Source organism: Oxyura jamaicensis, chromosome 7, assembly GCF_011077185.1.
Source record: "Oxyura jamaicensis isolate SHBP4307 breed ruddy duck chromosome 7, BPBGC_Ojam_1.0, whole genome shotgun sequence".
In the NCBI taxonomy this organism is placed as follows: domain Eukaryota; kingdom Metazoa; phylum Chordata; class Aves; order Anseriformes; family Anatidae; genus Oxyura; species Oxyura jamaicensis.
This window is the reverse complement of record NC_048899.1, coordinates 11,017,325-11,041,219: the sequence shown is the minus strand read 5'-3', so window position 1 is coordinate 11,041,219 and position 23,895 is coordinate 11,017,325. Positions and strand designations below refer to the sequence as shown.

The 23,895-nt window shown below is 41.3% G+C and overlaps 1 long non-coding RNA gene across 1 annotated transcript; it reads left to right on the top strand.

The window, feature by feature from the left end:
- Positions 1-1,440: 1,440 nt before the first annotated feature.
- LOC118169511 lies at positions 1,441-10,721 on the top strand. Its single transcript, XR_004752172.1, has 4 exons — positions 1,441-4,660; positions 6,995-7,158; positions 7,644-8,409; positions 9,462-10,721. It is a non-coding gene; the product is annotated as an uncharacterized LOC118169511 (long non-coding RNA).
- The last annotated feature ends 13,174 nt before the right edge of the window (positions 10,722-23,895 follow it).

Sequence of the window (23,895 nt, the reverse complement as noted above, 5' to 3'; positions counted from 1 at the left end):
AGAGAGAGAAGCCTGGCTCTCCTTACAGTGCTGCTGGTGTTCCTGCTCAGGCAAAGCAAGCAGGAAGCCACCAGAGCTGTCACAGCTCCTGTTCCTGCCTAGTTAGTTTTGGCAGCAAGTGTGATGGCTACAATATATGTACAAATGGGAATTTTACCTGGGAAATGGAGCTGTCTAATGTTCTGGTGAACATCAAAAGCCTAAACATGCACCTAGCCAGGTGGTTGTCTTCATGGGTCAACCTGCATTCAGCTGAGGTTAGCCACAAGTCAAAGCGAACCTTGGCTGAAAGTGAATCAAACAAGACCAAAGCTTCTTTTAATGTTCAAAAGAGTTTGATCATCTGTTTGTTGTTATATTAAGATGTTTCAGACAATTCTTCAGTGTTTATTTATCCACGTTTTTCATCCACTTCAACAAAATACAATAGTAAAAATGCTAATTATTATCATTCTTACTAGTTTGATCTGGAAGAGTAAATAGCATGGGAAAGCTGCTTATAGCATATTTCCACATGGCTGAAATCAGGAATTACTGGAAATCTCACATGAAGTTCAGCTCTTATGGGATTTCCAGCCCAAAGATATTTAGACACATTAAATTGCAACTTACAGATTTTTATATTAACTAAACTAGGTTGGCTGAATTTTCCAAGATTTGTTCTTCACTAGAAGAACATTGGTACAGCTCAAAATTAATTATATATGCTTATAAATATGTGGGTGAACACCTTACAAATCTATATACAGATTAGATTTATAGAGTACAATTCAATACTATTTTACAAAGCAATAAAAGCATTTGCCAATTCTCAGGAAAACCAACAATATCTTTGAATTGTAATAATGCAAATGTTTAATAAATAAGGCCCAGATATCTGCTTCATGGATAGCACAACACAAAATGTTTTCTCACGTCTGAATGTATTATCTTTATTTTTACAGCCTTCTCAATTCACTTTTAATAGTTCTCCAGTTTTTGTCGTTGTTTTGACAGTAGACCTTGGATAATTGCTTTACTTTTCTTACTTTGGATTTCAGGGTCTGTGGAAAGGCTATTTGTTTTTGTGAGGACGTCTGGCAAGGAAATGGGTGTTATACGGTTCAGTCAATTTGCATGTAGTATGACATTATTTATTATTATTTCTTGATTGAAATAAAACCTTGTGATCTACTGTCTTGGAAAGCTGTTACAGTGGGTATTTTCCTATATTTACTCTGGAAAAGCAAAGCCAAATTTCAGCTTGATATAAACAGATGTAAAATAATCCAGTTTATTTTGCTAGATGCTTTCATACTAGACTAGAAGCTTTCACCTGCTACTTAACATCAAATTAGGGTTTTTTTCTTCCATATGAGATGACGTAGGGTGTAACAGCTCTAGAAGCAGGTATCGCTGATTCTAGCTACTTCATATGTGAAGTTCAAATTAACACACAAAATATATATATAAATAATATATATTCCCCTCTGCTAGAATTCTCTCATCCTTTGACAGAATTCTTTCAAATTGCATTCCCAATTCCTCCAAGCTCCAATGAGGAGCTCATAATTCAGCAGTGACCAGACTTCTGTATGTGCTTATCTCAGGGCAAAGCACTTGCAGCAAGCATTGCAGTGTGTGATTCTTGGTGGATTTTAAAATGCATCCGGGCTTTGGAGCTGACCTGGGAGGTGAGTTACTGCCAGCTTGGCCACATGTTGGCAGGACCCTCTGACCTCTGCTTGTGGCAGTGGCAGCAGTCCCTTTTGTAAGTAAGAATTGTGTTCTTTGAAGTTTGTTGTTGTTGTCTTGGTGCTGTGTTTGGGAGCATGGATTAAGCTAAATATCTTACTGGTTTGGAGCTGATGCCACTCTGCCTCACCAGAGCCAGAAGGACAAGTGGACAGGTCGTTTTCTGCTTTGTTAAGAGATCTGAAGGTCAGAGCATCAAAATGGTAATTTCAATCAGAGCCAGCCTAGCTGCTCTGCAGTCTAACAGAGCTACTGTAGGCTGTAGGTCTTAATGCATGCAGAGACTGTGATCTAATTCTAAGTGCTGCTTGTTGGGTCAGATCTGGTTGAGTCAAACCTTGATGTTTCATCCCATCAGGTCATTCCTGAGAGGCTGCCTCCCTGCAGCAAACAAAATACATAGAAGGACAGAAATGGAGACCTTGCTTTGCTGTACAAGAACAAAATTTCTTGTTAAGGATTACCATTTAGAAAATAATCCACAGTTGCTTTTAGTGTAATCTCAGCAGACATACTTTATTCACTATGGAAGCTTTTGCATTACTATCAAGTACCACACAAAGCCAATCCTTGCAAAAATTGATAGGGGTAAAAACTGGGGATTGGAAGGAAGAGGATGGATTAATTTATTCTTGTCATTCGATTAAGTCCAGTAATGCTAAGCAGCATGATGTTGACTACAACGGGAGGGAGGCACTGTTGTGAAATCAGTTTTATCCTCAAACAAGAGAGGAATTCACCATGGCTTGATTTCACATATAAATACAAGAACTTACTGTGACTGTATAATAACTAATAGGGGTTTGTAGGCACTTGAAAGAACAATAGTATATTTAAAGTAAATATACAGAGGCGTTTAGAACCTTAATATAACCCTCCCCTGCTGCACAAGTGTGTGCCCAGCCCCAGCTCACTATCAGCAACAGCATTTATATAGCAACAATGAGTAACATTTTTCAAGATACCATAGGTACTGTATTAGAAGAAAAACAAACAAACAAATTAGCAAAATGAAAGCAGAGCACAGCACTTAATCACGTAGTTGTCTCATTTAAATCAGTGGGTTGACTCATTTTCCTATAATCATGCATGTTTTTAAGATACGGTTGGTATGTCACGTGTGTGTAATCTGATAATCGTGTCTATCCATTTCCCTTGTGTTTGTCCTACCTTCAGGGAAAGGACTGTTCTTTTGTTACCTGTTGTAGGGGCCAGCATAGGTAGGTGCAAGACAAGAGCTTGTAAGCACTACAATAGGATGCACAGTAACAGAGCCTTAGCTAAAAACAAGTTAATTGATGCTGAAGGGATGGCAAAGGGCAGAAGTTGCCTTATCACAGCTATATGTGGCAACCTTGCAGTGAAAAGTGATGGGGTAGCAGGGTAAACAGCCTCTGCCACCTTCAGTGAAACCAGTGGCAGCCAGGCCAGGTAGGCACTATTACAAGTAGGGAGCTCTGGCAGAGAGGGGGAGTGCAGGTGGTGGGGAACAGTAGTAAAATGATGTGGTTTATGTTACTGGTGTCCTGTCTTTTATTTACTTTAGTCTGCTGGCAGGATGTTTCTCTGTAAACATTACCACAAAACACTTAAACGGGAATAAAAGTAACTTTTATTGAAGGAATTTAAAAGTAGTCTCTGGAAAACATGCAAGAAACGCCATGTGGACTCCACATCTTCTTCAAAGTAGACGGAACACAGCAGGAATCTACCACTGTCACCAAAAACAAATTCAAACTGCACCTTTTAATATTTATATAATTGAAAGTACAAATCAAGATTGCTGCCTGAAAGCACTCACATTTAAAGACAGTAAAAGGGTCCAAGTCGCCTTTTCAAACTTGTAATAGAACATGTAACACCAAATTAAGCCCGTAGTTCTGGCATAAACCAGCAACATCAGGACAATAGCGCTTACCACATATTGCAAAATATAACTTTCCATTCTTTGGACTAATTAGAGAGGCAGCCAGTAGCACCAGTATGGTTCTGTCAGCATTTCCACAATAAAACCCCCTTTTCAGGGCTTTATAACTCGGCTGTAAAAAATTAGCTTCAGGCTGCAGCTTGGCATGCCTTGGTTCAGCCCAGCAGCACGTCGAGTTGTACATGTGGTTATGTGTGTGGTTTGTTGATTGTTTCCTAAATACAAATTTTCATTGAAATTAGTTTTGCTACTTCTTGGAAGACAGTAATAAAAGTCACCAATGTTTAAATGAGTGCAGTTATATTCTTTGGCAGTCTCTCGCAGCGAGTTAATTGTTAATAGTATGAATGTTTGAGGTGAGAAGCATACAGCCTTGTGACACTTTTTTATTTTAAATTAAACCATCTCAAGGAAAGTTTAAAAGAAGGTTTCTGCACTTGCACGTTGATCTTGTTCCACAGGGCGTGATCCTGACTCCAAGAGAGACATCATGCAGCAGCTTTGATGGAAAGGGCCCCACAAGAGCAGCTCAAATGAGGGCACAGGTATTCAGGGAGTCCCTGGAACAGCTGTGCCCCAGCGAGGGCTGGTGTACCCCTGGGCTGCAGGGGTGTCGAAGCCATGAAATGTGCAGGTGGGGAAGTCATTGACATTTTCCTCCCCGGTACACACAGCAGTGACAAAGTCAGCCTCTCCAAGGCTCGTACCATGGGAGGTACTGAGGGATCTCTTACACTCGTGGGTCATCAGCCAACGTTCATTAAATGTCTGTGTTACGGACCAACACAGTGCACTGGTTAAAAGTGTGGGATACCCCATCCATGCCCACGAACTTTGAAGTGAATTGGGTAGCATCAATAATCTCATGACAAATTCTTCTGTTTCAGTCTCACTGTGGTCTGTAGAAATGCCCCAAAGTCAGGATGCCTGCTACCATGCAGCTGGAAATGCTGCGGCATGGAGAGAAAAGTGGAAGTGGAAAGGAAATCAGAAAGGCTGGTAAGATGGCCATAGCTGGCTTATTTTTCTTCAGGTGTATCTTCCTCATTTTCATGTGGTTTAACTTTTTTTTTTTTTTTTAGCATTTTTATAACAGTTGGTTATTTAAAAAGACTATGTAAAAAATACTAGCCACAGAAGCCAGCTTCACTTCTTCCAGGGCATCAAATAAGAAAAATACTGTAAAAACACATAGGAGATGGAAAATGTCATCAGTATGCACTAACATATTCTCCAAATCATTCTTCAATGTAGTGTCACGAAGAAAACTAACAATCCACATCCAGTATTCTTCAATCAATGAACGGTTGAAGATGAAAATTAATATTATAGAGTAGAATAACCAATTATAAGCCAATTCAAAAATCTATTAATCATAGACTCATTTTTGCAAGGGGTGGATGAGATTTGAAAGGGAGGGAAAGAGAGCAAGTAAGCAGCCCTGAGCCAGCTCAGCAGCTTCCCGAGCACAGAGGTTTGCCACCCCAAAAAGAGAGCCGATGGCTAGTGAACAAGTGGGATATCTGGGCTCAGCTCACTTCTCTGAGTGCAAGGAGCCAGCTGCGAGAGCTGGCTCTCACACAGAGATCTCTCATGCTCAGGCTCTCCATCAGGTCAGCAGAATTTCGTTCCAGCTTTAATTTTCTCCAAGAGTAGCAAGCCTCTTTCCCTGCCAGGATATCCTTGAACACATAAACCTAATTAAGCCAAGGTAAACTGATCATTAGGCTTTCAAGTATGTGTCTGCTGATGTTTTATAAGGCTAGAGTCTACTTAAAGTTTCACCTCCTGCAGCCACCCAAAGTTGACCCTGGGAGTCCACTGAAACAACAGCCAAAGGCTCCCGGGTTTCTGTGAGAGCCTCTGAGCGTCTTGCAATTACTGAAGCTGCCCAGACCACTGTAGCCGATGTGAGGATTATACCCAAATTTATTTTTACCCCTTCTGGCTCTGAGGGAGCCCATGCTCTGAATAGCTGCTGTGACTTTGACCTACAGTCGTGGGCACCCTAACAGTGTGCCAGTGAGAAAAAAAGTGAAGGGGCACAGGAGACACAAGATGCTGATTTAGGCACAAACTGAATTACATTTATGACCTTGAGGACCTGTTTAAATTTTTCTGGGTTTTCCCCACTTGCAATAACTATCACACCCTGGCTGTGATCACGCAGTTGCTCATCAGGTGCTAGCACTGAGTGGAAAGCAAACAAAATCTAGTGCTCTCTGCCCCCCTGCTCTCCCCTCCCGTACACACCTCCCCAGCCCAGTCCCAGCACACACACACAGCTCGCCCTTATGCAAACAGCTCCAGTCCTTCAGGAGGAACCAATGGCCCCGTGACCAGACACTTTTTAAAATAAACAAACTGAATGCATTGAGTAGAGAGGGTATGCACTGCTCCCTAACCCACTGCTTTCCCGCTGACCCTGCACAGCCAGCTTTGGGACCACACGGTCTGAAGCTGACTTCTCCACTCCAAGTTAAGGCAAAACATTGGCATTGCTCATCCCAGCTTCAGCTCCTTGCAAGTTTAGTTCATGCCTAAATGTGATGCAGCACTAGGCAGGCAGATGCATGAGAAAACACCTGGAGGCATTACAGATGGCCATGACTAGTCTCTGTCCATCCTCATGCTTGCTTTCCCCTTTCTTGTTAGAGACCTGGTGAGCAAGAAGACAGGTGTCTCCTGCTTTGAATGCTGCATGCATTTCTTTATGCTTTAGCTGATCTTGTGTGATAGCAAATATCTCATGTACCATTTCGCTTGAAGAGGTATTTGCTCCCATTGTGCTTTGCTCCCACAGTACTTCCAGCAATACTCAACAGCCTGTCGGCTCTGGCCCTGCTTTCTTAAATTTTGGGATGTGCTGACTAAACTACAGGACCAACTACATGCAGTCAGGGACATGTGGCCCAGCTCTTTGTGGTAGAAAGTCAGAAAATGAAAGGAAAAGAATGTGAAAGCTTTATCACCGTATCCTGCTTGAAAAAGATTTTAAAATGCAACAATTGATGTATTATAATTCAGGACTATAATTTATGGAAGTCTTTTGTGGATCAGTAGGCTTTCAGGACATCAATATCCATGCTATTATGATGTTACTTCCCAGGACTGTATGGCCTCCATAGCTTCGTGCACTGAATAAGCACTTCCAAATATTTCAAGATTTCCTTTGTCTGTTTGGAGTCCATTTTATCTATTTTATCTGAAAGATGCTGTCTGACTTTCTTTTTCCCTTCTCTTGCCCTGCTCATGTTTTAATGAATCAAAAACTGCAGACAGCAGTTTTGATTTCAGTACTTCAGCAAGAGTCTCCTCTATGATTTCTGCAAGGTTGCACACAACCTGACTGAACAGGAACCCAAAGTCTGCTGTCAGTGGCTTTGCTGAGATCACAGGAGTAATGGAAGACAAAAATCAAGCTACATCCTGGCTGCACAGAGCTGGCTATTTGAGGAAATGCATGCATCCGGCTGGAATCAGACGTGGCACAAAAGGTAAGTCAGGGCTTGTACCTGTGTCATAAACTGGTCTGAATTCAGCGATCAAAACTGAAGATGGAGTCTGAAGAGGGAAACATAGCAAAGAATAGGACAAAATATTTTCCTTATATATTCTTCAGCTTCAAATTGTTATTAAACATGTAACTTGGGCTGAACATGACCGAGCCTGACATAGGCTGGACAGGGACACCACAGCTTCAGCACGGCTGTGACTGGCCTCACAACAGCAGGGCTTGAGAAAGCTGGAAAGGAGAGCAGGGAGTTTTTAAAATGTATATATTGGTATTTAAAAATCTCATAATATTCTTCATCAGAACTGAATCATTCAAGCTAGCAAGTATGCAGATGTATGTGTATATCCATATCTACAAACAATGTGAATGTAGTTAATAATAATGCTTCCCGTGCTACCCTTGCCCATTACTTCCTCGGCATATTTTAAACTAAAGACAACTCGGTGATTTGTACTGTTCTGATAGCCAGCAGTAGAAAACACCACATCGTGGTATTAGCAATCTTGCCTGCCCGTGCTGAAGTTTTGCAGGCTTGTGCTGCACCGACTCCATTGCCCCATGGCCACTGCCCACTCCCTGCATCAGCTTGTTGCCTCCAACTGCTCCCCGGTCATCCTGGTGGAAAACAGGGACCCTGGGGAAGTCATAGCACTGTGCTAGCTGTGGGTTTGGTCCTCTGTAAAAAGAGGCCGGCATCCCTCCTTTCCCTCTCTTTCTCTCTGTCAAGAAATTTCCATCTAAAATGCAGCTACTCATACAACTCTCTTCATCTTTTTTATCTGAAGCTCTCAGTCTCCTGATGATGAGCAAAAGCTAAATTATACAAACTAACAGAAAGAGGATGCCAGTTATGATTAGGCTAAATTTAATGCACTCTCCCATGTATTTTAATGCTTTATGTATAGCTATGCGTGCAGGTAAAGGGACAGATTGAAAATAGTCAGGAAAATGGAAGGAAATGAAGTTCGTAGCAAAAGCTGTGTTTCACCAAATGGAAAGCATTTAAAGACTGGGAATTGCCTCTTTCTTTCACCCATGTTTCCCTCCAAACTCTATCAGCCAACTTTCTGCTAACCCTCCCTCTGCTTTTAGTTATCAACTTGCTTTTTTTTTTATCCCATTCATAGGAAAAGAAAGCAAGCAGACAAGAATGAAAAACAGAATTAGATAAATATCTGGCAGTGTTTCATGAGAAGCATATCCTAGAGAGAGCAACAACAATCTCAATAAGGTTCAACTTTTCTTTTTGCTTGTTTTAAGGACAGTTGCTTGGCAGTTCCATGTTTCCCATGTGTGCTTTGCAGTTTATATATAAATGTAAACTTCCTCCCCTGAGAATCACCCCACAAAGAAACAATAATGGGGAAAAGTTTGGGGGAGATATTTGTAAATGATAAAAATCTTATGCATCTGTAGTAACATGTTTTGTATAAAGATTTTAAAAGCAACCTTTTTATCCTCATATATATGAAATTTAAAACATTAGATTACTTTTCTCGTAACCAGTAAACATACAGATAGGCATGCAGGGATGAGGAGGGACAAACAAACCTAAAGATGACAGATCTGCACCGAACGTTGTTAGTATGCCAGATCTTATTACAGAGCAGTAGGAGGCCTTGTACACTACGTACCAGCTCTATGGGGACCTCCATATTTAAAACAAGATGAAAAAAATGTGATTTGAAAAACCCCTCATGGGCAGCCTTCAAAGGCACAGACAGGTTCTGACTGGATTAACATTTATTGACTGTTTAAGCCTGCTTTTTTGCTTCAGGACAGAGATACACGAGTTTAATTGCAGAGGCTGTTCTGCCAACTGATCACCAGAGTGGCAACCAAAGCTTTACTAATCGGTCCTTCATTAAAGAAAAGTCTCTATTACAAAACAAATTAAGCATGCTCTGATCCTAACCTGCAGGTCCAATGGCATTACAGCAAAGTTTAAGCTGTTAGAGCACTGAAAAACTTATTAAGGTTTAGCGCTGAGATAGCACTTTTGTATTGATTTTACAATACACAGGTATTATGATTTATGGAGTGCTAGTGTCACTCTAACAAGCTGAAGGACACACAATATCATCTCCAACATCATTAAAATTCAGAAGCCTCTAGAACTAACTCATCAACCACTGTACATTGTCACAGACTATAGAGCTGTATTCCACTTGTAAATGCCTTAAGCTTTCTGGACAGTTGTCTTCCTGAATCATTTAATTAAAAAACAGAGAGCACCCGAACTCCACATGCACTTTAAAAATTAACTGCAACCGCTTCACGCAGGTAACAGAACGGTGCTATTATTTACTATCACCTCTAACAAAATGAGTTTTTCTGCCTTCTGTCGCTTGAATACTCGGTGAGTACCAGGCCGCTTGGAAATACCTGGCTGATCTGAGCTGAACCTGGAAGGCTTTGACGCGCTAGCAGAAACCACGCGTCGTTTTGCCTCATCCTGTAACAGGCATCTTTTATTTTGCTGAACTTCGGGTACCCAGGCTCAGACCAAAGACGGCCCTTCCTCCCAGGTGCCTACCCAGAAAAAAATAAATAAATAAAAAGGAAAAACACCCGCAGTCCCGGCCCCGTCCTCCGTGGGACCCCCCGTGCAGCCGCATGGGGCTGGGACCCAGCGCTGCGGCCGCGGCCCCGGCCCCGCTCGGCCCGGCCCGGCCCCGGTGCGCGGCGGTTCCGCGGTGCGCTGGAGACCCCTGTCGGCGCCTCGCCGCAAGGCCGGCCTCTAGGAGCCGTCCGCCAGAGCGAACTTGGTGCTTTTACGGCCGGCGAGGGAAGGTGCCGAGCGCAGGCACAACTTTGTGGTTCTTCTGGGGAGGCTTGACCACAGGAAGCCCTCCGTGCTCGGCTTGTTGGACGCGCACAGACAGTAATATCTGTAACACTGAAATGCCTCTGGTCTGGCTGAAGAAATTTGTTTTGGCGAAATTGGTGTTGGCAAAATCCTGGTTTGTCAACCCGAGCTGCGCTAAGTAGTTGCTGTTTGTAATTATATCGATGGGAATCCTCACGCTGCTTCTCTCCTGTGGCATAATTCATGCAGCCCATGTGTGGTCACTTAATGCCCGCATGACCAAATCGCTCAAAACGAGGAATGTAGAGCTGACTGCACGACCCAGCTGAGTACCAAACCCATTTGTTTTTAATAACACAGTGTGAGATGCCCGGTGTTATATAATATGCATTCCCACTCTTTTCTTTTGCATGGTGATCGCTGGTAGCTGTTATTTCTCACCTCAGGTCATGAAAAGTATTTTATCGTTACTCTATTTGCTATACAAATATAAACAAATATAGAAGCACGCGTTCTGCTGCTGATCTTTTGTGCACGCAGCTCCCCTTACAAGCTGGGGGAATGTTTCATGTGAAAGGACTTCCAAGTCAGGCGATTTGGACGCTAAGCTTATTAGAAAGCAGCGTTATCTGATGAGCTGCAGCGCGTCCTAAATTGACAGAGCCTTGTTGTGGGCACAATGCTCCTGCTTAGCATATATGTATTCATTTTCCCCCAGAATCTGGAAATATCTAAACATTTTTTAGATCTGAGTACCCTTGACACTATCGCTCAAAAAAAAAAAAACCTCCCTAAATTATTTTCTAAATAAAGTTCAACTCTAGCTTATTGATTACTTTTATCTTAAATGACCCTAAAGCTCCCCAGCTTTACCTCTTACACTGATGTACGTCTTAATGCAAGCAGAACTGTCTCCTGATCACAACTTGCACTACTGCACAGTAGAAGTACAGTCAGTGTAAACAAGGTCAGCGTAAGTCCATGATATGTGAATAACACTTGGAAGTCCCTGAATGATAACCACCACAGAAGTATAAATTAGCTTTTCCGTCTGCTGAGCATTGCAGTGCCCTCCTTTCTGGATCTCTTACAAATCTACTAAATATCCTGCAGGACTCAAATGGTCCTGCAAAATGCTGCTCCACTGTGCATGGCAGAGTAAAATCTAAGAGAATAAATTATTTTAAGTCATCTTAAAATAATTACAACATATATATCAAAAATATTATATGTTTTCCAAATCAGTACAAATATGTATCAGTCAATGGCTTCCTAGAGCAGCTGGAGTGGTTTATATTTTGTTGCTTATATTTTTAATAGCACCTTATTTAAAAGAAAGGAGCAAAGGGCTTTCCTTCCCAACATTGCCAAAGACGCCTGATTGCAAAATCCAATCAATCCTAAAATTAAAATTAGGAGACAGGATCAGCATGAAAGCAATTGCATTATAAGGCAGCGTTAAGATGTTATTGATAGAAAAGCTAATGCAATACATTTTCCTCTGTCACACGTTTCTGGCCGAAAGCAATTTGCCAACTAGCTAACCACCTCAGCATAAACACCGGGGAGCCCCTGCTGGGTCCTGGAAATCCCGCTTGTCTGCAAGTGCACAATGTACAAGGAAAATCTCCATAAAGCGCAGTGCCACAGTTGAATACAAACACTCCTCAGGTCCTGCTGTGACTTGGCGTACCCCATTGGACAGCTGGAAACTGAGAGGAAAGGAGCTGCTGCCAATAACGTGTTACAAGGGATTTTCAGCGCAAAGTTTCCTGGAAACAGGCAGCGAGTGACATTATTATTTTTCTGGAGGGTATTGATGTGATATATCAGATATATACAATGATATGTGGTTGCATTTGTTATATATTCGACATGATATATGGTAAAGCATAGAGTTGTTCTGATACGGTTTGTGTGCTTGGGCTAAGAATTAAAACCTGGAAAAAAAAAATAGAATTTGTCCCAACCTTTCATTTTACCTAGTATAATTCTGGAAATCAGATATTGCCCTAAATGACATTTTATTATGTGTATCAAAAAGATTTAGCTTGCTAAGGGTCATGAATGTGTATCTAACACCTTTGCAGCTGCAGTTTACTGTAGATAGATTGCATACAGTAACTCTTTCATTTTTTCTTGGAACCACTTGCAATGAAGTGCTACCGGCGATCATTAAAAAAAGATTGCTCTTTTTATGTAGCTTGAATATATAAAATGGTACTTATCTGCATACCAGTGTAAAGAATGCTTGAAAGACAATTCAAAGATATAAATGAAACAGCTAAATTAGGGCTTGGCATACTCTGTCATAATTAGTCTAATGTAACATTATTTTTAATGTAAAGAAGCTACATTTTTTAACTTGGCCTAAAAGCCCAGCATTCTCCGTGTGTTATAATAAATTAATGCAATAAAAACAGGTACACTTATCCCATAAAGCAGCTTATTAACCGGACTGCTAGTGCTGCAAAATTCGACATACAGTAAACAATACTTTTTTTGTTAGAATAATGACATACAGTTTATTCTTTTATACTGTGCAGCACTCAGGGACCACATCCATTTACCAAAATAATACCAAATTAGTACTGCAAATATTGAAATCAGACCTTTCAGAGTAACCAGTGGCCTAATTTTCTCTTCAATCTGCTCTTAATCTCAATTCATCAATAACACTGCCTTATTATAGGACTTTGACAGCGAGCTAGGGCTTTTGATAAATTATACATCTCAAGCCAGATTTAAAATTTGAAGCTCAAGTGCTAATTATCTGTACAGGCCTAGTTAATAACGAGATTTCTTGTTAAGTATCTGATCACAGCATGGGCATCATTTGTCAAGAACCTCAAGTCTACCTTGGAGACTAGCTCTTCGAATTCTCCCTTGCCTACCATATGTAAAATTGGGATCTTTGTTTCTATAATAACCTTTTATTAGGAAGCTGACATAATGATTAAGTTCGCTGTAGACACATACAATGAGTTAGACAATTACCCTTGCTGCTTTAAACTACTCAGGCTCCTAGCAAGACAAAATAATTAATATTGAATTTTAATTTGATGTGTTCCACATTTAAACCCCAATTTGCAAAGTACACCTGGAAGGCTGCCGCTGTTTCCTTGCAGTTTGTGCTGATGAAATAAAGGCTCCTGCAGTTTGAATGTAAAAGCACAGAAGGCATGATGCACCACAATCACTTCTCAGTGGAGCAAAGAATTTTCTAGCATTAATGGGAAAGGTAATTACCTAGGTCTAACTTTATAGCCTTTTCTCTAATGAAACTATAATCTCCCAGGCCTACATGGTTTAAGCATTTACATGATTTTAACGATTTCACTGCCATAACAGTTGTCACACGTGGTAATGTAAAAACTCAGTGCCTTAAAACAAAGATGCTAATTATATTTCTATATTTTTATTATTGAAATAAAAGTGGACTGTGTGAAGTGACAGAGCCATAATAAAAACAACCATGCGCTGCGTTGCCTAAGTGGAAGGGGGGGGTCATACTTGTTTGCAGGAAAAAAAGGCACCCGGGAGCTTTCCTGACTGTACCTGTTAACCAGGCCGAGGGGCCTAATTCCTCTGAGCTTTGTCAGCAGGGCGAGGCGTGAGATACGCTCTGAGCGTCTTTAGTCACTCCAACAGCAGGCAAAGCTCTCCTCGTGCCAATGTGTAGTCATTCCTTGATGAAAATACAAGTGGCTTTCAGCCGTCACGCCCTAGGCGCATCGGGCGCACGTGCGGTATTGGCGTTGCTGCTGCGAGGCACTGCGCGGACCTCACCGCCCTTCCGACAGCACGGCCTCTGCCACAGCTGGCAACAGCCTCCCACGTGTGGATGGATTCAGGCGTTGAATATTTGGGGAAATGGGCTTGGGGAAATGGGCTTCCTGCCTGGAGGGCTGGACGGAGCAGCGATTTGCAGGGTGTAACCTGGAGCTTTTCAGGGAAGGGCCGTGTGTCTGCTGGGGCGGGATTCCCACCCAGCACACGTCATCTGCTGGTCTCAGCTTGTGCTGTGTTTCCCTGCTAGCCTCTGCTTTCACTGTACTAGATGGCTTGGCCACATGTAATGCCATCTGTAAAATCTGCCTTCCCGATGAGCTCAGGTCCGGGGCTGGGCCCTCAGCAGGCACGCTGCCTTGGATCAGACCTGGTAGGGATGGATGACTGACTTCAGCCTTGGCTGGTGTCTATACCTGAGTGCCTCCCTTCTCCAAGTGAGCTGAAGTCATCACTGCTACAATATCCAGGATAATCTAATTCAATGCTCCTCGTCACAATACAGCTTTATTTGCCAAAACCTGCTCACATCTGCTAACCACAGGCAAAGTTTGGATCCATATCAAAACAGATTTCCCAAAAAGGCAGGTGTGCTCATGCTTAATGCAGATACCTCCTAATTATTATCAGCTTGTAAGTGACATGAAATTATACCTTTAAACAGAAAAATCAGAAGCCACCCTCCTAATAGGAGAGTGAGGCTCCTATTGAAATGTCAGCGGGGAGCCAGAATTTCTATTCTGTGGAAAAGTCAGACATTTACTCTTTACTGAAATGAAAAGACAGGGAAAATAAATAAAAAGTATAAAAATTATTTTTCTGGCAGAGTTGCTCCTACTTATTTCCTTTCTTCTGCTTATTATACTGACATATTTTTCAATTATTTTTCCTTTGATGTAATATATTGTGAATAATTACTTTGATAATTTTAAAAAGTTTGAGGGACATGCACTAGAACAGTGCATTCAAAATGACATATTTTCACAGTCGTCTATCAAAGATTTTTGTGGGGGTGAAAATGACACACATAAAATTTGTGCCGGGCTTCTTTCATAGTTACACACCAGAAAAAAATGCAAATGTGAAGTATGAGTCAGTTTATCTAGATAGCGGTTCCTCTGCCCAAACCTCTTCTACCTGTGTCCCAAAGCCCATAAGAGAGGTAAGGATCAGCCATAGGGCTTCCTGGAGCCACAGGCAGAACCTACATCCAGGAGCCAAGTTGACTGCCTAAAGCATGCTTCTAGGGTGGTCTGAAGAAACAATTCAAGACTATCTAGTCTCTTTTGGGTCACAAATTCAAGTGAAAGACACTGTAAGAGATCTGGTAGAACAATCTCAGAGGGGTGTAACAGCCCTGAAGGATGAGGCCATGAACAAAGAGGTATCACCACTTAATGTGGTGGCTACAAGTGGATTTCTACTTTTGTCCCTGTAACTACCATTTCCCTCTGTTAATGTTCTTTGTATCAATATAAGACCAGACAAGACACTTGGTTGAAACTATCAATCAATTTCCTCCCCGGGATGGGGAGGAAAATATTATTGGTTAACCTTGCACCAAACCAAGAAGCAAAGGAGAAGGTAAGCTGCAGAGGAGCGAGGAGTGCAGGGGCTGGTTGTGGGTACCTGTGTGTTTCATCTCTTAGGAAAAGCAAGAATTAAAATCACCTTCTCTGTCTCATCTCAAGAGGGACACTGCAGACCAGAAGGAGATAATGTGCCATAACAGCATGTGATGATGGGAGGTAAAAGTCTCTTTCATCAAAAACTTAAACTTCTCAGTATCCACAGATCAGCATTTACCATTACATATAAATTCAGAAAGATAATTTTCTATCCTTTAGGGATTTGAAATCCAAAGGGCCTCTCTGATCTACCTACAAGGAAAAACCCTTTTTTAACACTTTAATGGTGACTTTTTCAGCATGTTCTGTGTTACAGCTGCTTTTGTTTTGTTTGCATCAGCAACAAAGTGGTATGGGGTGGGTAAGGCAGTCAGCTGCCTATGTTTTAGTTGGCACTAGCCCATTAAGGAAGGTCATTTACTCATATGCTTTGACTAATGGGCAAGTTACTTGGAGCTACCTTGCATTTACAATGGAGAAAGAGTACAGTGAAGAAGGCAGGAGAAATTGGTGGATTGTCACCAGAGAAACCCTGTGGTGTCCTGATCCCAAGGCAGCTGGGAGGTGCTTTAGCACTGCAAGGACACATCTGTGGATCTGCACAGAGGAGCATTTCTCGCACCATGTATTACCAGGTGTGCATCCCCACAGAAAACTCACAGGCACACAGCCATTTTCAGTTACCTTATCTGCCACCATGCACCCTCTCCTAACCCCCTTCAGGTGTGCCCACAGCATTTATGCATTTCTGGAAATAAATAAATAAATAAAAAATAGAGAGAGCCTTAAACTGGGCTATATAATTTAGGGGGAAAGACCTATTTGTCTCCTTCTCTCTTAGCACTAAGAAGGGATACCCCAGGATGCTAGATATTAAAGAGAGAAGCCCTGTACCCCAGTTGTAAGTATGTCTGCACTGGGGAGGAAAGAAAATAAATCAATTTTATCATTAGAAGAGATTTTATGTTATGGGATTTGTTGGTTGTGGGTTTTTGTTTGTTTTTTTTTTTTTGTTTGTTTTGTTTTGTTTTTTTCATTTTAAAACACAGATTTACAATAATGGAGAGATGTTAGAGAAGATGCATTATTAAGATGGTAAGCAATGACAAGCATCTTCCTTAGCTATTCTAGTATAGGCTTGCACTAGAGATGCTGCCTAATTAGACTCCACCACTCACCCCAGGGAGGGGAAGCTCTGAGTGCTGCCACTTTCCTGCTCCTCCTCTTCAAGACATCAACTAAAAGCAGCCAAAGCAGCTGCTCTGAGCACTGGTTCCTTCAAAGCAAGGGACTGAATGAACTCTTTCTACTGCTTACCTTTGATTTATAAATAATATAACTTTTATTATGTTATATATATGTATAATTTTCTCCCTATTCTCTAAAACATCTGAATTACCATTGCTAATGAATACTGAAAGTAGTAGATTCCTGCCTTTTGAAGATGCTTTGGAAACCTTATGCATCACGGCGTGAGAAATATGAAAACTTCTTAGTAGATTCATGGCTGTCTTTGCATAGGTTTTATAGAAAGAAAAAAAAAATGCTAATAGTGGAATTCAGAAAGGGTTATTTAGATTAGGAAATTCCTAACAAAAATAATTTGGTAGTTTTAGAAGGGGTTCCTTATAAAGGGTTCCCATTACAATTAAAAGTTTATTCTGAAAGTCATAACCAATGTCTGTTGGCACATAAATGAGGTAATACTCATGCTTATAAAGTTAACGTAGAAAAACACTAGGGTAAAGTCTGTTTTAACTATATGAAAAAAATAGTAGAATTTCAACAATATGAATCAATACATGAAATTCACAAATGTTTACTAATGTACACAAGCAACACAAATCAAAGATCTGTGTTTTTCTTCAGACATGCATTGGGTTTTTCAGACATAATATTACCGTGCAATAAAAAAGGCCTAAATCACTTATCAAAAACACTGTCAATGAAAAAACAGGATTGCCACTTTGCTGGTGGTCTTAGCAGATAAAGCAAAATTGCCACTATACATCATCCTTAAAAGAAAGACAATACCGAAGGGGAAGCTGCCAGAAGATGCCATTTTCAGATGTCAAGATAAGGGATGGACGTCTGAATTAATGCAAGACTTGTTGCATGTTGTCTGTAACAGGCAACCTGGTGCCCTGCTAAAGCAGACAGCAACGCTTGTGCTTGGATGTGTTTCTAGGATGTATAACTGAAGGAACTTAAAATAAACTTTAGAAAACAAGTACTGGTCTTCACAATATTCCTGGAAAAAACTGCTGTGGGTTCTTGATGGTGCTGTAAGCAGGTGCTGAAGCTATAGGTTGAAATAATGTAGAGAGTGGATCCTGGAACAGTTATTGGAAAATCCCATTAACCCTAAGAAGCCACTTATGGCCTTCCTGGGATAAGGGAGCCTAGGAATAAATCAGTGGTGTCTTTGTGGTGAAAAGACTGTGTAAGGACTCTACTTCAGGTACCAAAGGTGGGAATGTTGATGCCACTGTGCAGGAGGACATGGTCAGTGGGCACTGCAAGAAACAATGACAAAATTAACAGGAATGCTAAGAAGTATGGTTGGTGATCATAGATCAGTTATTCGTGTGCAAAACAAGTGCCCACCAGGGCTTGGCAGGTGTCAGCATATAACATTGCACAGTTGTGTTGTATATATATTAAGTGCCAAGATTGCAAGTGGTTGTCTACAAAGCTGGCTGTGCTCTTGGGAGCAAGGAAATGACCACTGAGGAAGCTGCGATGCAGACTTAAGCTGTGTGCAGCCTGGGCTAGCACATAGCATCACCTGAACCTTCCTGTTTGTGGCTAGTGCTTGGGTTTGCTGGACTTAAATACATGAACAAAGGTTGTCTTAAACCTGAGTTGTATTTAGAGGTAGACTTGTTCCTATTGTGGACCTCAGAAAAGGGATGGGAATTAATAGATTTAGATTCCCACACGTAAATATGCTTGGCTCAGTGTCTGATAAATTAAAATTGGTATTCCTCTAGTCACTAGCTTGTCAAAGTTACTCTCCAGTGATCAAACTAAAGCTTCTTGGACATATCTTTCAAGTGGAAGAGTGTGTCTATACTGCTTTCCTCCCTGAAGTCTCTACCTTGTTAGGTGTGCCTCCTTGTTGCACAGCCACCATAATGTGGAGTACCTTTAAGCTCACTCTGTACTTGTCCTATTTAAACACCTACAGGGTCTGGAGCAGAGGTGACAACTGAAAGCAGAAATTCAATGTCAGTCATACTGCTTCACCTGAAACCTGACCAGGTTTTACAACCTAGAGGTGATTGTGAGAAAAAGTGTTGTAGTGCTAAATACATTTAACTGTTAAATGTTTAACTTATTTTTCACTGGTCATATACAAAGCCCAAGTAATACCCGAGTTACATTTCTCCTGACTCACACTCTTCACAAATGAAAGCAGGTGAGATGACTTGCTAACTGGTGCAGTAATTAATCTTCAAGAGGGTAGGAGATACAGCATTAAATTGGAGCTCAGGTTACAGAGATGAAATCAAGTGAACAAGTTCAGTGTCTCTAATATCTTACCACTTACTCCACAAGCTGTCTAAGTACATCAAGAGATTTAATTAATTCTGAGATCCCCCGATCAGCTGCAGAAAAAAGACAAAACATAGTGTATGGCAAAAGAGCCCTAATCAGAGTGACCTGCTATGTGGTACCAGAATTATCGGTGTACCGTACGTGCGCGCTGTCGATGACAGACTGTCTCTGTGCCAGGCTGTGCAGGAGCTCGGGACTGAACTGCAAGTTCCCGTGCTCAGAAGGGCATCTGAAGGAACACGAGGAGGGCTTAACTGATCAATTTGTCAAGGAAAAAAAAAAAAAAATTACCATTACACTTCAAATATGAAAAGAGTTTCTCACAAAATGCAAAGATCTTCCAGCATGTACAAGCTGTTTTTTTTCAGTTAACTGAGGTCTCTGTGCTGGCCACCCACTTCCCCAACACCTCTCAAGGACAAGCCCTACAGCTTAGGGCCAGGTGGAGGAGTGTGCAAAGCTGGAAACCGCGCCAGGTCGGGCAGGAGGGCCTTCTCCCCTTTGCGGCATTTGGCCAGAGGAGGGGTTTGCAGAGCAGTGCCACAAGGCTCCCTGCCCCAGGCAAAGCTGCCCAAGCACTGCGGGTACAGCAGAATCAGGCCTGGTGGAGCAGCACCTTGGGGTTCTGGCTTAATTACCTGTGTTCATGGCTTCTGTGAAAGAAGGGAAGGGTTTTTTGAAAGATGTTGTTTTCTGAGAGAAATCACCATGTACTGGAGAGTCTAAGTGGGGCAGGGTTTATTTAATTCTCTCTTCACTGTGAAGCAGCTGGGCTCGCTATCCTAACTAATTTAGGTAGGAAGCTGGTTTTTATTCCATTAACTTGCAGCATGAATGTCACCAGCCATAGCTGATAGCAGTGGCCACTGCCAGGAAGTCATCAACGCTCCTGTGCTTGCAGATTCACAGCACTCCTTATTATGCCTGCAGCCCACATAGCAGTGGATCCACACAATTTATTCTGGAGTGGGAGGCACTTAATGCTCCGCTGTGTTAAAAAGGCAAAAGTGGAAAAAACTGACCCTGCCTCCGCAGTTCCGGCAGCAGCTGTCGCTGGAGAAGGACGAATTCAGAGCCTGTGGTCGTGCTTTCTGCCGAGCTGCTGGCGCATGAGAGGCTTCCCGAGCTTGCAGGGGAGCAGCACACCTCCAGCACATCAGCACACCTCTCAGTCAGCCTGTGTGCACGGCGAGGTGCGAGGATCGTGCATCACTGCTCCTGGGGACTCTGTCTTTGCTGCCAGGCCGCCGAGAGAGCGTGGCATCTCTGAGGCCTGCACGAGGCAGCAGGATCCTACGCGCTGAACGATGTTCGGTATGCTTTTCACGTGCTTGGTTTTGCAAAGAGAAGATGGCAAGGTCTTGATCTAAATTCTCATTGATCTTCTGATTTTAGAAGAGCTGTGGTAGCTGAGAATTTGTCCAGTTTTCTACATCAGGTTAGTTGTTTAAGGACCAGGCAGAATACTGTTTTTTTCTTTAGAGGTTGATAAGTTCAATCCTCTGAAGAAGCTGTTGACTACCATTAGTAGTGGGTTCATTTGTTCTCTGCTGGACACTGTCAGCCAGCAGGGGTTTAGGCTGTTGTGCAGCTCCCAGCTCAATTATTTCTCAGGGCTCTTTGTTTAATATAATGGGGTCAAATTCAGACTGTAGGTGGCTGATGATTTCTGGTCCAATTTAGAATAGACTGTCTGTGAGCCCACCTTGAATCCAGTTAATCTCTTTTGTGAAATAAAGTGAAAACTCTGCAAAGTATTTGGTGTTTCAATCCAATATTTAGTTTTTATAATGTGAGCTGATTAACAATTTTTCTGCTCAGGTCTCTGACCATATATTTATGAAGTTGTGATGATAGAGAAACTATTTTTATATCCTATATTGTAATGCACTGCAATGGGAAGTCTTTCTGCTGAAAGAGGAAATTCAGAAATTAAAACTCCAGTATCTACCACTACCTATTTTATGAAACTAAAGTTTACAGCTAACCAAATGATCCTGATCACTGTTAGGAGCACGATTTATTCTTTCAGAAGCCACAGTACTCAGTGGTTTGGCAACGTATAGGCATTGTAGCTGACCGACTGGCTTTTTAGAGCATGTATTAAATTGCCACCTTGGCTGACTCCCAACCACTGGACTGCACCATGAGCTATCACCACTCCAGCTCAGCCCAGGTCTTACTGGCTGAAGGACACAACGACTTCAGGGTGCTTGTGGCAGGGAGGTGTGTGGCCCTCATCCTTGGGGACCACGCAGAAAGCTCTGGGGATTCCAGAACTTTTGCAGAATAAATCGTTCCATTTATTTTCGTGTTTTATGGGATGGCTGAAACAAAAGTCCTCAATCTTACTTGGTCTAAACAGAGTTGTGATGGGACTGCTTCTCTTCTTCTGTATTAAGGCTCTAATCCAGACTGTAACTCAGTGCACACAGATCCAGGGAACAGTTGACATTTCATGATTTTTATACTCAGACAAACAGATGAGACATTAGGAGAGCTTCAGTACTGGTGATACAATACGTGGGATGTGATCCCATAGAAAGCTACTTCTATTAGGACAAAGTAATACCTTCTGACCTGGCATAGTGTGTTTATGATATCCTGATACAAATCTTAGTTTTGCTAAAACAGCAGAATCTGAGTATGGAGACAATTTATGACAGATTTAGTAAATAGACTTAGTGGTATACATAGCCACCTGCTTGTGAAGGAGGAGGAGGAAGGCTTTGCAGTTTTCAGTAGCATCTTTTACTTTAAATCAGTGTTTTTGTCCCTATAGCATTCAAAACAGCAGAGACAACACTGTACCACAGAGACATCTCTGTTTAATCTGAAATGTGTCATGCTACACTTCGTTTTGTATCTACTTCAACCTGTACATGTTTGTTTCATCAGCATACATGCCGATCTCTGAGCACTTGCATGAGACTGCTGGACATTCACTGGCTGTTTGTTGTGGGGCAGGAGAAAATGGCTGACGTTTTGCTGAAATTACAATTACCTGTTTTTAGTTGCTTACAAATAGAGAGGCTTCATTTTAAAAGTTATATCAGGAACTTTGTGATTTAGAGATACTGTCAGATATAAAATACAAAAACTGTTACCAGAGTAAGTCAGTTTAAAAGCAAAGTAATATAAGTAAACAATTCTAAATATATTTGAATCTGTGTTAAAATGAAGTTCCATTTGCTGACTCCACAATTGATGGAAAAGGATAGAGAGTATTTCCTTTTTATTCCACTTTGTAGGCATAGATATAACATTGATCCTTTGCTCATGAGATAAACATTTGTAGTGGCAGTAACTGATGCAACTTGCAACCAGGAGAAGCAGTAAGTAGGAAAAAAAAATACAAAGCTTACTATTCAGAAGGAAAGTGATATTTTATCTTTGAAAGTTATCTCCCTACTGAGTAAATAAGATGTCAAAACTCACCATAGTTCTGTGTTGGTTTCTGCTCAGTTCTTTCTCAAGAAAATTGAATAAAAAGTTAAAACTGAGGAAAGACTATGAGGACGTGAGCAGTTTGTTTAAGCTATCAGAGGGCAGCAAGCTTGGAAAAACACTCAAGAAGTTTCTAGGTGACCCTATTTTTAATATTTATATTTTATGTTTTCTCATTTCTTATCTTAATTCTTATCCCTATTCCCACAGTTCTACCTTGAGCATTCATTTTTGAGTTGGGCTCTAAAAGCATAATTTCAGAATTTTGAAGAAACAATAAAAACTTTCTTCCTTTCACTTCACTTTTTTATTTTTTATTTTTTTTGTCAGATAAGTCTGTATCTGTTGTCCTCTCACTCTTCTCTGCCATATTAACTAAAAATGTAATATTGAAATTTAAACCAGGACTTTTGTGCAATCATTCACCTTTGCACCTAAAGCCTTTGAAAAAGACCCACCAAATTACACAGACAGACAAGGACATTTTCTGAGCTGGAAATGCTGTTACACAAATTGGGCAGAAGTTCTATTTCTCTTATGGCTATGAGATAAAGATTTTACAACTTGTTCTTCTATGCATCACCTTTAAGGATTAGAGATTGTGGTGTTTTTTTGTGTGTGTGTGTGTCTGCAGAGACAACTGCGAGCTTTGTTCCTGGTGAAAGCACAGAACTCAGCTCCTGGGCAATGCAATAGTTCCTGCTATGCAAACACAGGCAGGTGTCAGTACTGAAAATGAAGTGGAGCTTGTTAGAGTTTTGCTGGCTGCTTTTTGTGAAGGCTCGTGAGAAAAAAAATAAAGCCAGAGAAGATACTAAGGAACTGGAGGCAAGCAGAAATTCCAGTAAGTGATACTCAAGAAGTACATCATACCCTTAAGGGAAGGTGAGAAAGCTGAAGGTAAAAAGCCTGAAAAGTCAACTGTGGGACTTTGAATAAAATGTATGGAACTGGCAGCTGAGTTAAGGTTTTGGTAAGGTGTCTTAAGTAAACATTTGTTAATATTGCATTGGCAAAAGAATGATCAGATGAGCAAGAAACTGGCTAAATAATAATAATCAGATAATTAGCTGAGCTGAATGGGAAAGTTATTGGAAGAATGGTTCTAGTTCAAAGACTGACAAAATCTAGAGTTGAAAGAATGTTTTCATGATGACTTTGCCACAAAACAGATGGGTTAATGAACTCTGCAGCTGATGCAAATTTGGAAGGTTGTTTTGGAACAAGACTGGAATATTATATAGACAGAATTGGGGTGGGGGAGCAAGCTTTAAATTAAAGTTAATGCAACACTAAAAAATATTCTGGGTACTATTTGGCACTTCATCAGAAACAAAAGATCATGTGAAATTCATCCTGTAATCAGCTACTGTATACAGCCCCAGCCACCAGTGCACTAGATCTGGTAAGAATGTGAACGTTTGATGCCCTCTCTAGATTTCTGTATCTTATTGTATTTCAGAATATAGGTATGCTCCAGGTG